Source organism: Oenanthe melanoleuca, chromosome 26 (genome assembly GCF_029582105.1).
Source record: "Oenanthe melanoleuca isolate GR-GAL-2019-014 chromosome 26, OMel1.0, whole genome shotgun sequence".
NCBI lineage: Eukaryota > Metazoa > Chordata > Aves > Passeriformes > Muscicapidae > Oenanthe > Oenanthe melanoleuca.
The window spans coordinates 2,266,547-2,277,185 of record NC_079359.1 but is presented as its reverse complement, the minus strand read 5'-3'; the positions used below and the strand labels follow the sequence as shown (position 1 = coordinate 2,277,185).

Sequence of the window (10,639 nt, the reverse complement as noted above, 5' to 3'; positions counted from 1 at the left end):
GTTTTTACAATTCGTAAGTGGCTCACTTAAAGATTTTCTGATTAACTTCTAAATGGTAATAACAAAGGAGCTTTTCTCTCTTTCGGGTAAACACCGTCTGAAAGTTTTAGATAACTCAGAAAGTTTTACTTAAAACAAATTAGGGTTTACATTAGGAAAACTCTTTCTAACATATGTTAATTGTAACACTAAAATAATTTCTTTTTTAATAAAGATTTTAAATAATCTTACTTAAAGCACAATTAGGGTTTACATTTGGAAAATTCTTTCTAACATATATTAATTGGAACACTAAAATAATTTCTTTTTAATAGAAATTTTAAATAATCATACATATATTTTTGCTCTTTAAACACACCTTCCCCCATCTCTACAGACTCACCACAACACTTAACTTATTTTAATATGCTTTTATAAATTTTGTATCTTTTCTTATACTCTTATTTTTTTGTTCTTTAAATATATTTTCCCCCTGCAGTGGCAGCCAGGACCATCTGCTGCTGTTGGAGCATCTCTGACCAGCAGCTCCAAGGATTTCAGGGCCTGTAGGATTTTTCTGGAAAAGTTTAAAGGATCCTTTTGGAGGAGGAATTCTCCAGTGGTGCCATTCCCACACCCACATCCCCTTTTCCAGGGAATTTCAGCCTGCTGGAGCTCAGTCCAGCACTTTCATCCCAACCACACTGGGATTATCTCAGGGAATTGAGAATTTTCCATCTGAAGGACCCCAGGAGGTTTTTTCCCTTTTTTATTTTTTTTTTTTTTTATTTTTTTTTTTTATTTGTTTTTTTTTTTTTTTTTTGTTTTTTGTTTTTTGTTTTTTGTTTTTTCCTCCATCCAGCCCTGGGATCTCATGCTCCAGTTATCCCCCAAATCCTGAAGTTCCTGGCAGGAATTCCTGGCAGGCTCGCTGCTCCCACTCCTTTCATCCCAGCGCCTCGTGCTTCCCAAGTGACTCCCATGACATTTTCCCACAATTTTCCCTTCAAAAATACCAATTTCTGCCGCTGGCTCCACGGAGAGAGCCCGGAACTTTCTCTGGGAATGTTTTTGGGGTTTTTGGGGTTCATCCCGGTGCCCCTGGGCTGCCACAGCCCCTCATTCCTGTCCCCACATCCCAAATGACTTCCATGACATTTTCCCACAGTTTTCTCCTCAATAATTCCAATTCCTGCCGCTGGCTGCTCAGAGGGACCCCAGAGCTTCCTCTGGGAAGATTTTTGGGGTTTTTGGGGCTCATCCAGGTGCCCCTGGGCTGCCACAGCCCCTCATCCCTATCCCCACATCCCAAATGACTTCCATGACATTTTTCCACACTTTTCCCTTCAAAACCACCAATTTCTGCCGCTGGCTGCTCGGAGGGAGCCCGGAACTTTCTCTGGGAAGATTTTTGGGGTTTTTGGGGCTCATCCCGGTGCCCCTGTGCTGTCACAGCCTCTCATCCCTATCCCCTCATCCCAAATAACTCCCATGACATTTTCCCACATTTTTCCCTCCAATTCCTGCCGCTGGCTGCTCGGAGGGAGCCCGGAGCTGGCGACGGGAGCCGGGAATGCGCTGGAATTCCTGGAATCCCGCAGCTCTTTATCAGTTCTCCGTCCCATCCGGAGCGCTCATTCCAGGATCAGTCCGCATCTCATCCGTGCCTGCTCTGTTTTGGTTTTCCAAACCGAGCGGGGATTGTTTGGGATGGAATTTTTCCAGCTGTTTTGATCAAATCCTTTGGAGTTTCGTATCAGGAAGCAGCGAATCTGGCCCGGATTTGTTTTTAATCCTCCAGTCCCGGGAGCTTCCCCAGGATGGACACGGATTGATCGGGATGCAGGGACTGGATGATTCCCAACAAAACAAAGCGACAAAACATTTCCCTGCTGCTCCCGGGTGAAGGATGGATGAAGGGAGGATTAAACTCAGACTCGGTTCTTTCAGCGGCTTCCTGGTTTTTTTACTCATGGAAATTTCTGCTCCTTCCACGATTCCGAGGAGTTTCAGCCCTGCTGTTCTGTCCTCCCACTCTTGCTGTTTTTAGGGAAGATTCCCCAGGAGGGAATCAGCAATTCCAGGGATTCAACATCTCCATCCCCAGATCTCTTCCCTAAAGGCAAATCCCTGAGGATTTGAAGGTCCCAACTGCTCTTTTATGAGATTCCAGGGGAAAGATTCCCAAACAGGGGCCAAGGAATCTGTTGGCACCTCCAACCTTGCTCAGACAGGAGTGGGGAAAATTTTGAGGAGGGAGCAGCAAAACCACAACCCCGGACCCTCCTGTGCTCCAGGGCCAGAGACTCTGGAATTCGCAGGGCCTGGAGCTCGTGGCTCCCAGGTTTGTGTGGTTTTCCTGAAATTCCTTTTCCTGAAATTCCTTTTTTTCCTGAAATTCCTTTTCCTGCTGCTCCTGGCTCTTTCCAGGCTTTGTGAAACGCAGGGAGATTTTTGGGGCTCTGCATTGCTGCCCCCATTGCTGCAGGAAATCCGAATTTTCCTCTCCTTCCTCTTCTCCAGGTACCTCTGGATCTCTCCATCCCAAGGAATCCTCCTCCTCCTCTCTGCAGGTGCCTCTCATTGCTCCATCCGTGCAGGGAGCCTTCCTCTTCCTCCTCCTCCTCTTCCTCCTCTTCCTCCTCCTCCTTTTCCTCTTCTTCCTCCTCCTTTTTCTTTTCCTTCTCTTCCTCCTCTTCCTCCAATTCCTCTTCCTCCTTTTCCTCCTCCTCTTCTTCCTCCTCTTTTTTCTTTTCCTCCTCTTCCTTCTCTTCCTCCTCTTCCTCCTCCTTTTTTTTTTCCTTCTCTTCCTCCTCTTCCTCCTCTTCCTCTCTCTTCTTCCTCCTCTTCCTCCTTTTCCTTCTCTTCCTTCTCTTCCTGTTCTCCATCTTCTTCCTCTCTCCATCTACCTCTGGATTGCTTCATCCATGCAGGGAACCTTCCTCATCCTCATCTTCCCCTTCTATAGCTGTCTCTGGATCACTTCATCCACACTGGGAACCTTCCTCTTCCTCATTTTCCTCCTCTTCCTCTTCTTCCTTCTCTTCCTCATTTTCCTCCTCTTCCTCCTCTTTTTCCTTTTCCTCATCTTCCTCCTCTTCCTCTTCCTCCTTCTCCTTTTCTTCCTCCTTCTCCTACTCCTTCTCCCCTTCCTCCTCTTCCTCTTCTTCCTCCTCTTCCTCTTTTTCCTCCACCCATTCCCTGGAGGGAGAGCTCTGATCTCTGCCTGACCCTTTGGAATTCTCTGCCCATGGAGCATCCCCTCGGATTCACAGCCGGGACACCCCCCAGGGCCAGGGAAGGGAATCCTGAGGGATTCAGGGATTCGGGATAAATTTGGGGTGGAGGCACCATCCCCACATCTGTCAGCGGGGAGAGCAGAGCCAGCCCTGCCCCGACCTCCCCTCTCACCCCGAGCCTCCCTTTTCCCTTTTTTTCTCCTTCCCAGCCACGCATTCTTCAGCCCAAACAACATTCTTGGACGGAGATTTGAGGGAATCTGGAGGGACTCGGTCACCCGGAGACGGAGCAACAGCCGAGCTGGAAACTCTGAGCGGGGCTGCTCCGGGTCTGGCGGCTCCGGCTGCTCCCGGAGCTCCTGGAACCGTCAGAATTCCAAGGGAGGTGCTCGGCAGCTTCCCTGGCCTGGGGCGCAAAATCCCGGATTGTCCCCGCGCCGTTCCCGGCTGCGAAATGCTGAAAAACGCTGGGAAATGCTGAAAAATTTTGGGAAATGCTGAAAAACGCTGGGAAATGCTGAAAAATGCTGGGAAATGCTGGGAAATGCTGGGAAATTCTGGGAAATGCTGGGAAATGGTGGAAAGTGATGGGAAATGCTGGGAAATGATGGGAAATACTGGGAAATACTGAAAACCCTGGGAAACGCTGGGAAATGCTGGGAAATACTGGGAAATGCTGGGAAATGCTGGGAAATGCTGGGAAATGATGGGAAATGCTGAAAAACGCTGGGAAATGCTGGAAAATGCTGAAAAATGTTGGGAAATGCTGAAAAACGCCAGGAAATGCTGGGAAATGTTGGAAAATGCTGGGAAATGCTGGGAAACGCTGGGAAATGCTGGGAAATGCTGGGAAATGCTGGGAAATGCTGGGAAATGCTGGGAAATGCTGGGAAACGCTGGGAAATGTTGGGAAATGCTGGGAAATACTGGGAAATGCTGGGAAATGGTGGGAAATGCTGAAAAATGCCGGGAAATGATGGGAAATGCTGGGAAATGCTGGGAAATGCTGAAAAATGTTGGGAAATGCTGGGAAATGCCAGGAAATGCTGGGAAATGCTGGGAAATGCTGGGAAATGCTGGGAAATGATGGGAAATGCCAGGAAATGCTGGGAAATGCTGGGAAACGCTGGGAAATGCTGGGAAATGCTGAAAAACTCTGGGAAACACTGGGAAATGCTGAAAAACGCTGGGAAATGCTGGGAAATGGTGGAAAACGCTGGGAAATGCTGGGAAATGATGGGAAATGATGGGAAACGCTGGGAAATGATGGGAAATGCTGGGAAATGCTGGGAAATGGTGGGAAATGCTGAAAAATGTTGGGAAATGCTGAAGAACGCTGGGAAATGCTGAAAAATGCCGGGAAATGCTGGGAAATGTTGGGAAATGCCAGGAAATGCCGGGAAATGCTGGGGCAGCGTTTTTCCCGTAATTGGAGCCCATCCCGGACTCACAATCCCACAGAATCTTTACATCCCATCCCAAACTCCCAATCCACTGAATCCTTGAAACCCATCCCAAACAGAATCCTTACAGTCCATCCCAAACTCCCAATCCACAGAATCCTTACATCCCATCCCAAACTCCCAGCCCTATGGAATCCTTACATCCCATCCCAAACTCCCAATCCTATGGAATCCCTACATCCCATCCCAAACTCCCAATCCTATGGAATCCTTACATCCCATCCCAAACTCTCAGCCCTATGGAATCCTTACATCCCATCCCAAACTCCCAATCCTATGGAATCCTTACAGCCCATCCCAAACTCCCAACCCCACAGAATCCCTACATCCCATCCCAAACTCCCAATCCTATGGAATCCTTACATCCCATCCCAAACTCTCAGCCCTATGGAATCCTTACATCCCATCCCAAACTCCCAATCCTATGGAATCCTTACATCCCATCCCAAACTCCCAATCCTATGGAATCCTTACAGCCCATCCCAAACTCCCAATCCTATGGAATCCTTATATCCCATCCCAAACTCCCAATCCTATGGAATCCTTACAGCCCATCCCAAACTCCCAATCCTATGGAATCCCTACATCCCATCCCAAACTCCCAATCCACAGAATCCTTACATCCCATCCCAAACTCCCAATCCTATGGAATCCCTACATCCCATCCCAAACTCCCAATCCTATGGAATCCTTACATCCCATCCCAAACTCCCAATCCACTGAATCCTTACATCCCATCCCCAATTCCCAGCCCCACAGAATCCCTACATCCCATCCCAAACTCCCAGTCCTATGGAATCCTTATATCCCATCCCAAACTCCCAACCCCACAGAATCCCTACATCCCATCCCAGATTCCCAATCCTATGGAATCCCTATATCCCATCCCAAACTCCCAATCCACAGAATCCCTACATCTCATCCCAAGCTCCCAATCCTATGGAATCCTTATATCCCATCCCAAACTCTCAGCCCTATGGAATCCTTACATCCACTCCCAAACTCCCAATCCTATGGAATCTTTATATCCCATCCCAAACTCTCAGCCCTATGGAATCCCTACATCCCATCCCAAACTCCCAGCCCCACACAAGTGCCTCTGGATCCTCTCTGGCCTCAGGGGGCTCCATCCCCTTTCCCTACAAACCCAATTCCCCAAATTCCCCAAATTCCCCGCATCCCCCCCTCCAGCCAGGCTTTTCTGGAGAGGCTGCCTCGGCACAGGGAGGGTCAGAGCTCCTCTCAGCCACTGGAAAAAAGGCCTTGGAAAAGGTTAAGGGATTAATTTGGAGCAGAGCTGGAAACTCTGAAGCGTTTCCTCATCCCTCGTGTCCCTGGACTGCTCTGACACCTCCATGGATACGCAGCCAAACACATCTGGGGCTTTCCAGAGGAATCTGCCGGGATTATCCCGGGACAAATCCCGCCAGGAGGACGGGAGGGGGCTGCAGGGGGCTCAGGAAGCTCCAGGATGTTTTCCAGGGGGGAATTGCTCCGGGATTCCAGCTCCCAGCTGCCTCTTCCCTCTGGGACATCGAGGGTCTGAAGGTCTCCAGGTGCTGCCAGGAGCAGCAGGAAAAGGGTGGGGATCCCATTATCAGATCCCAAATCCTGATTTCCAAGGTCTGTGGGGTTCCCATTCTCAGATCCCAAATCCCTGATTTCCAGGGTCTGTGGGGTTCCCATTATCAGATCCCAAATCCCTGATTTCCAGGGTCGGTGGGGTTCCCATTATCAGATCCCAAATCCTGATTCCCAAGGTCTGTGGGGTTCCCATTCTCAGATCCCAAATCCCTGATTTTCAGGGTCTGTGGGGTTCCCATTCTCAGATCCCAAATCCTGATTTCCAGGGTCTGTGGGGTTCCCATTATCAGATCCCAAATCCTGATCTCCAGGGTCTGTGGGGTTCCCATTCTCAGATCCCAAATCCTGATTCCCAAGGCCTGTGGGGTTCCCATTCTCAGATCCCAAATCCCTGATTCCCAAGGCCTGTGGGGTTCCCATTATCAGATCCCAAATCCTGATTTCCAGGGTCTGTGGGGTTCCCATTATCAGATCCCAAATCCTGATTTCCAGGGTCTGTGGGGTTCCCATTATCAGATCCCAAATCCTGATTTCCAGGGTCTGTGGGGTTCCCATTCTCAGATCCCAAATCCCTGATTTCCAAGGTCTGTGGGGTTCCCATTCTCAGATCCCAAATCCCTGATTCCCAAGGTCTGTGGGGTTCCCATTCTCAGATCCCAAATCCCTGATTTCCAATTTCCGTGGGGTTCCCATTCTCAAATTTCCAATCCCTGATTTCCATAACCTGCAATGTTTCCATTCAAATCCCTGTAGGACAAATAAATCCCTATAGGAGAAATGAAATCCCTTATAGGAGAAATAAAATCCCTATAGGAGAAATAAAATCAATATAGGAGAAATAAATCCCTATGGGAGAAATAAAATTCCTACAGGACAAATGTAAATCCCTATGAGACAAACATAAATCTATAAAAAAAAATAAATTTCCTATAGGAAAAATGCATTTCCATAAAGGACAAATAAAACCCTTATAGGACAAATAAAATCCCTATAGGAGAAATATAATTAATATAGGACAAATAAATCCCCATAGGAGAAGTAAATCTCTATAGGAGAAATAAAATCCCTGTAGGACAAACATAAATTCATAAAGAACAAATAAAATCCCTACAGAAAAACATAAATCCATAAAAAAATAAAATCCCTATAGGACAAATGAAGTCCCTATAGGAAAAAAAAAAACAACTCTATAGGACAAATGTAAATCTATAAAGGACAAATAAAATCCCTATAGGAGAAATAAAATCCCTATCAGACAAACATAAATCCTTATAGGACAAATGTAAATCCCTACAGGACAAAAGTAAATCCATCAAGGGGAAATAAAATCCCTATAGGACAAACATAAATCCATATAGGAGAAATAAAATCCCTGTAAGAGAAATAAATCCCTATGGGACAAATAAAATCCCTCTAGGACAAATAAATCCATCTAGGACAAATAATTCCATCTAGGACAAATAAATACATCTAGGACAAATAAATCCATGTAAGACAAATAAAATCCTTCTAGGATGGATGTAAATCTGTATAGGATGAACATAAATCCATGTAGGATAAATTAATTCCATATAGAGGTTAATTAATTATGAGCTGCCCTTCCTGGATCCCGCAGGCTTTGGGAAGGTCATGACCTGGAGCTGCCCTCCCAAAAAAAGCTGTTTGTCTCTGCAAAGCATCTCAAATATGAACCAAAAAAATATAAAAACCTAAAAAAAAAATAAATAAATAAAGGGAAAAGAGAAACATCAGCTGCCTGGGAAAGCCATCAGCATTCCTGCCTGCTCCTGCCACCTGGCATCCCAAAAAATTCCCAATCCTGGAGCGTCTCGGGGTCAGGGTGAGCCACCTCTGCCCTGCTCCAGCTTCTCCAAAGCCGCGAAATTCCTCAGGGAAAAAAAAAGGCAGAGGGTTTGGGGGAAAAAATAAATAAAGAACTGAAACTGCTCGGAGACAAACAGGAGGAAGGAGCAGGGCGTGGGTGGTGCTGCTGAGGCTGAGCCCAGGATTTGGGGGGGACTGGGGGGTCCTGGCAGCGATTTTGGGGGTGAAAAGAGCATCAGGGAGGAGGTGCAGGTGTCCCCTGGGTTCGGGGGTCCCTCTGAGCCACAGCCAGGGATTTGGGGGGCAGCACTGATCCCCTTTCCTGCTTGGAGGGTGGGAGACGGGATTTGTGGGATCACAAATGGTGTGGGACTTGTGGGATCACAAATGTTGTGGGATTTGTGGGATCACAAATGATGTGGGATTTGTGGGATCACAAATGGTGTGGGATTTGTGGGATCACAAGTGTGGGATTTGTGGGATCACAAGTGTTGTGGGATTTGTGGGATCACAAATGTTGTGGGATTTGTGGAGCTGGGACAGGCTGGATTTGGGGTCCGTGGGCAGTTGTAGCCGGGATGGGAGTGGGCTCTGGGATTTGTGGGATTTGTGGAGCTGGGACAGGCTGGATTTGGGGTCTGTGGGCAGCCACAACTGGGTTGGGGATGGATACTGGGATTTATGGGATCATTCCCTGGACGCCATGGAGCTGGGAAAGACTGGATTTGGGATCCTTGGCAGCCACAGCCGGGCTGGGGGCGGGCTCTGGGATTTGTGGGATCATTCCCTGGAGCTGGCAGAGGCTGGATTTGGGGTCCGTGGGCAGCCACAGCCGGGCTGGGAGTGAGAGCTGGGATTTGTGGGATCATTCCCTCCGCCCCATGGAGCTGGGAGAGGCTGGATTTGGGGTCCGTGGGCAGCCACAGCCGGGCTGGGAGTGGGATCTGGGATTTGTGGGATCATTCCCTGGAGCTGGCAGAGGCTGGATTTGGGGTCCGCTGCGGCGCAGCCGGGCTGGGGGCGGTCTCTGGGATTTGTGGGATCATTCCCTCCGCCCCATGGAGCTGGGACAGGCTGGATTTGGGGTCCGTGGGCAGCCACAGCCGGGCTGGGGGCGGGCTCTGGGATTTGTGGGATCATTCCCTGGAGCTGGGACAGGCTGGATTTGGGGTCCGCGGCGGGGGGCGGCCCGGGTGCCGCAGCGCTCGGGGGTTGCTGTCAGCCCGAGAGCGACAATCAGCGATGATCAAAGCGGCTCCTTCCAGCTCGGAAATCTCCCGGCTGCGGGCGAGGAAAACAACCCCCGCTGCCGGCTGAGCTGCTCCCGGATTTTGGGGGGCTGGGAGGGGCTGTGACCGTGGGCACAGCTCTGGGGTGTCAGGGCTCCACGGGCCCGATTTGGGGATTTGGGGAGCTGGGGGAGGGGGCGATGGGGCAGAGGCCAGGCCAGCCCAGCCCGGGTTTGGCCCCACGGCCGGGTCACCTCTGTCCCTGTCACGGGTGGAGTTATCCCAGCAGGCAGAGGCGGGCAGAGCTCAGGTCCTCATTCCATTCCCATTCCCATTCCCATTCCCATTCCCACTCCCACTCCCATTCCCACTCCCCATTCCCATTCCCATTCCCATCCCCATCCCCCATTCCCATTCCCATTCCCATTCCCATTCCCATTCCCATTCCCATTCCCCATTCCCCATTCCCATTCCCATTCCCATTCCCATTCCCATTCCCATTCCCATTCCCCATTCCCCATTCCCATTCCCATTCCCATTCCCCATTCCCATTCCCATTCCCATTCCCATTCCCATTCCCATTCCCATTCCCCATTTCCCATTCCCATTCCCCTTCCCATTCCCATTCCCATTCCCACTCCCATTCCCATTCCCATTCCCATTCCCATTCCCATTCCCAGCCCCATTCCCGTTCCCATTTCCCATTCCCCATTCCCATTCCCATTCCCATTCCCATTCCCATTCCCATTCCCCATTCCCATTCCCATTCCCATTCCCCATTCCCCATTCCCCATTCCCCATTCCCACTCCCTTTCCCATTCCCATTCCCATCCCCATTCCCGTTCCCATCCCCATTCCCCATTCCCCATTCCCGTTCCCATTCCCATTCCCATTCCCATTCCCATTCCCATTCCCATTCCCATTCCCATTCCCATTCCCATTCCCATTCCCATTCCCCATTCCCCATTCCCCATTCCCATTCCCATTCCCATTCCCCATTCCCCATTCCCCATTCCCATTCCCATTCCCATTCCCATGCAAATCGGGCTCAGCTCCTCCTTCACGCAGGAATCCACGGCAAACCCCTGCCCGCAGCCTCATCCCGCCAGAAACATCTGGAAAATCCCTTTTCTCCCCCAAAACAGCTGCAACAAGGCGGCCCCGACCCCTCCACCCGCTCCAGGTTTGTGCCTCGGCTCCATCCCAGCCCCCGGAGCCCCCCGGGGGTGTCTCCCCCCTTCCCCCTCTCCATCCTCCCCTCTGGAATTGCACAATGAGCGCATTGTGGCCGGAGCCTCTCCCTGGCTCCCGGGCTCGGGTT

At 49.9% G+C, this 10,639-nt stretch overlaps 1 long non-coding RNA gene across 1 annotated transcript; it reads right to left on the bottom strand.

The window, feature by feature from the left end:
* Window positions 1–3,743: 3,743 nt before the first annotated feature.
* Window positions 3,744–4,361, bottom strand: LOC130263739 (uncharacterized). The gene is made up of 3 exons (XR_008842383.1): window positions 4,044–4,361; window positions 3,864–3,934; window positions 3,744–3,785 (listed from the first exon to the last, which is right to left on the bottom strand). It is a non-coding gene; the product is annotated as an uncharacterized LOC130263739 (long non-coding RNA).
* Between the last annotated feature and the right edge of the window lie 6,278 nt (window positions 4,362–10,639).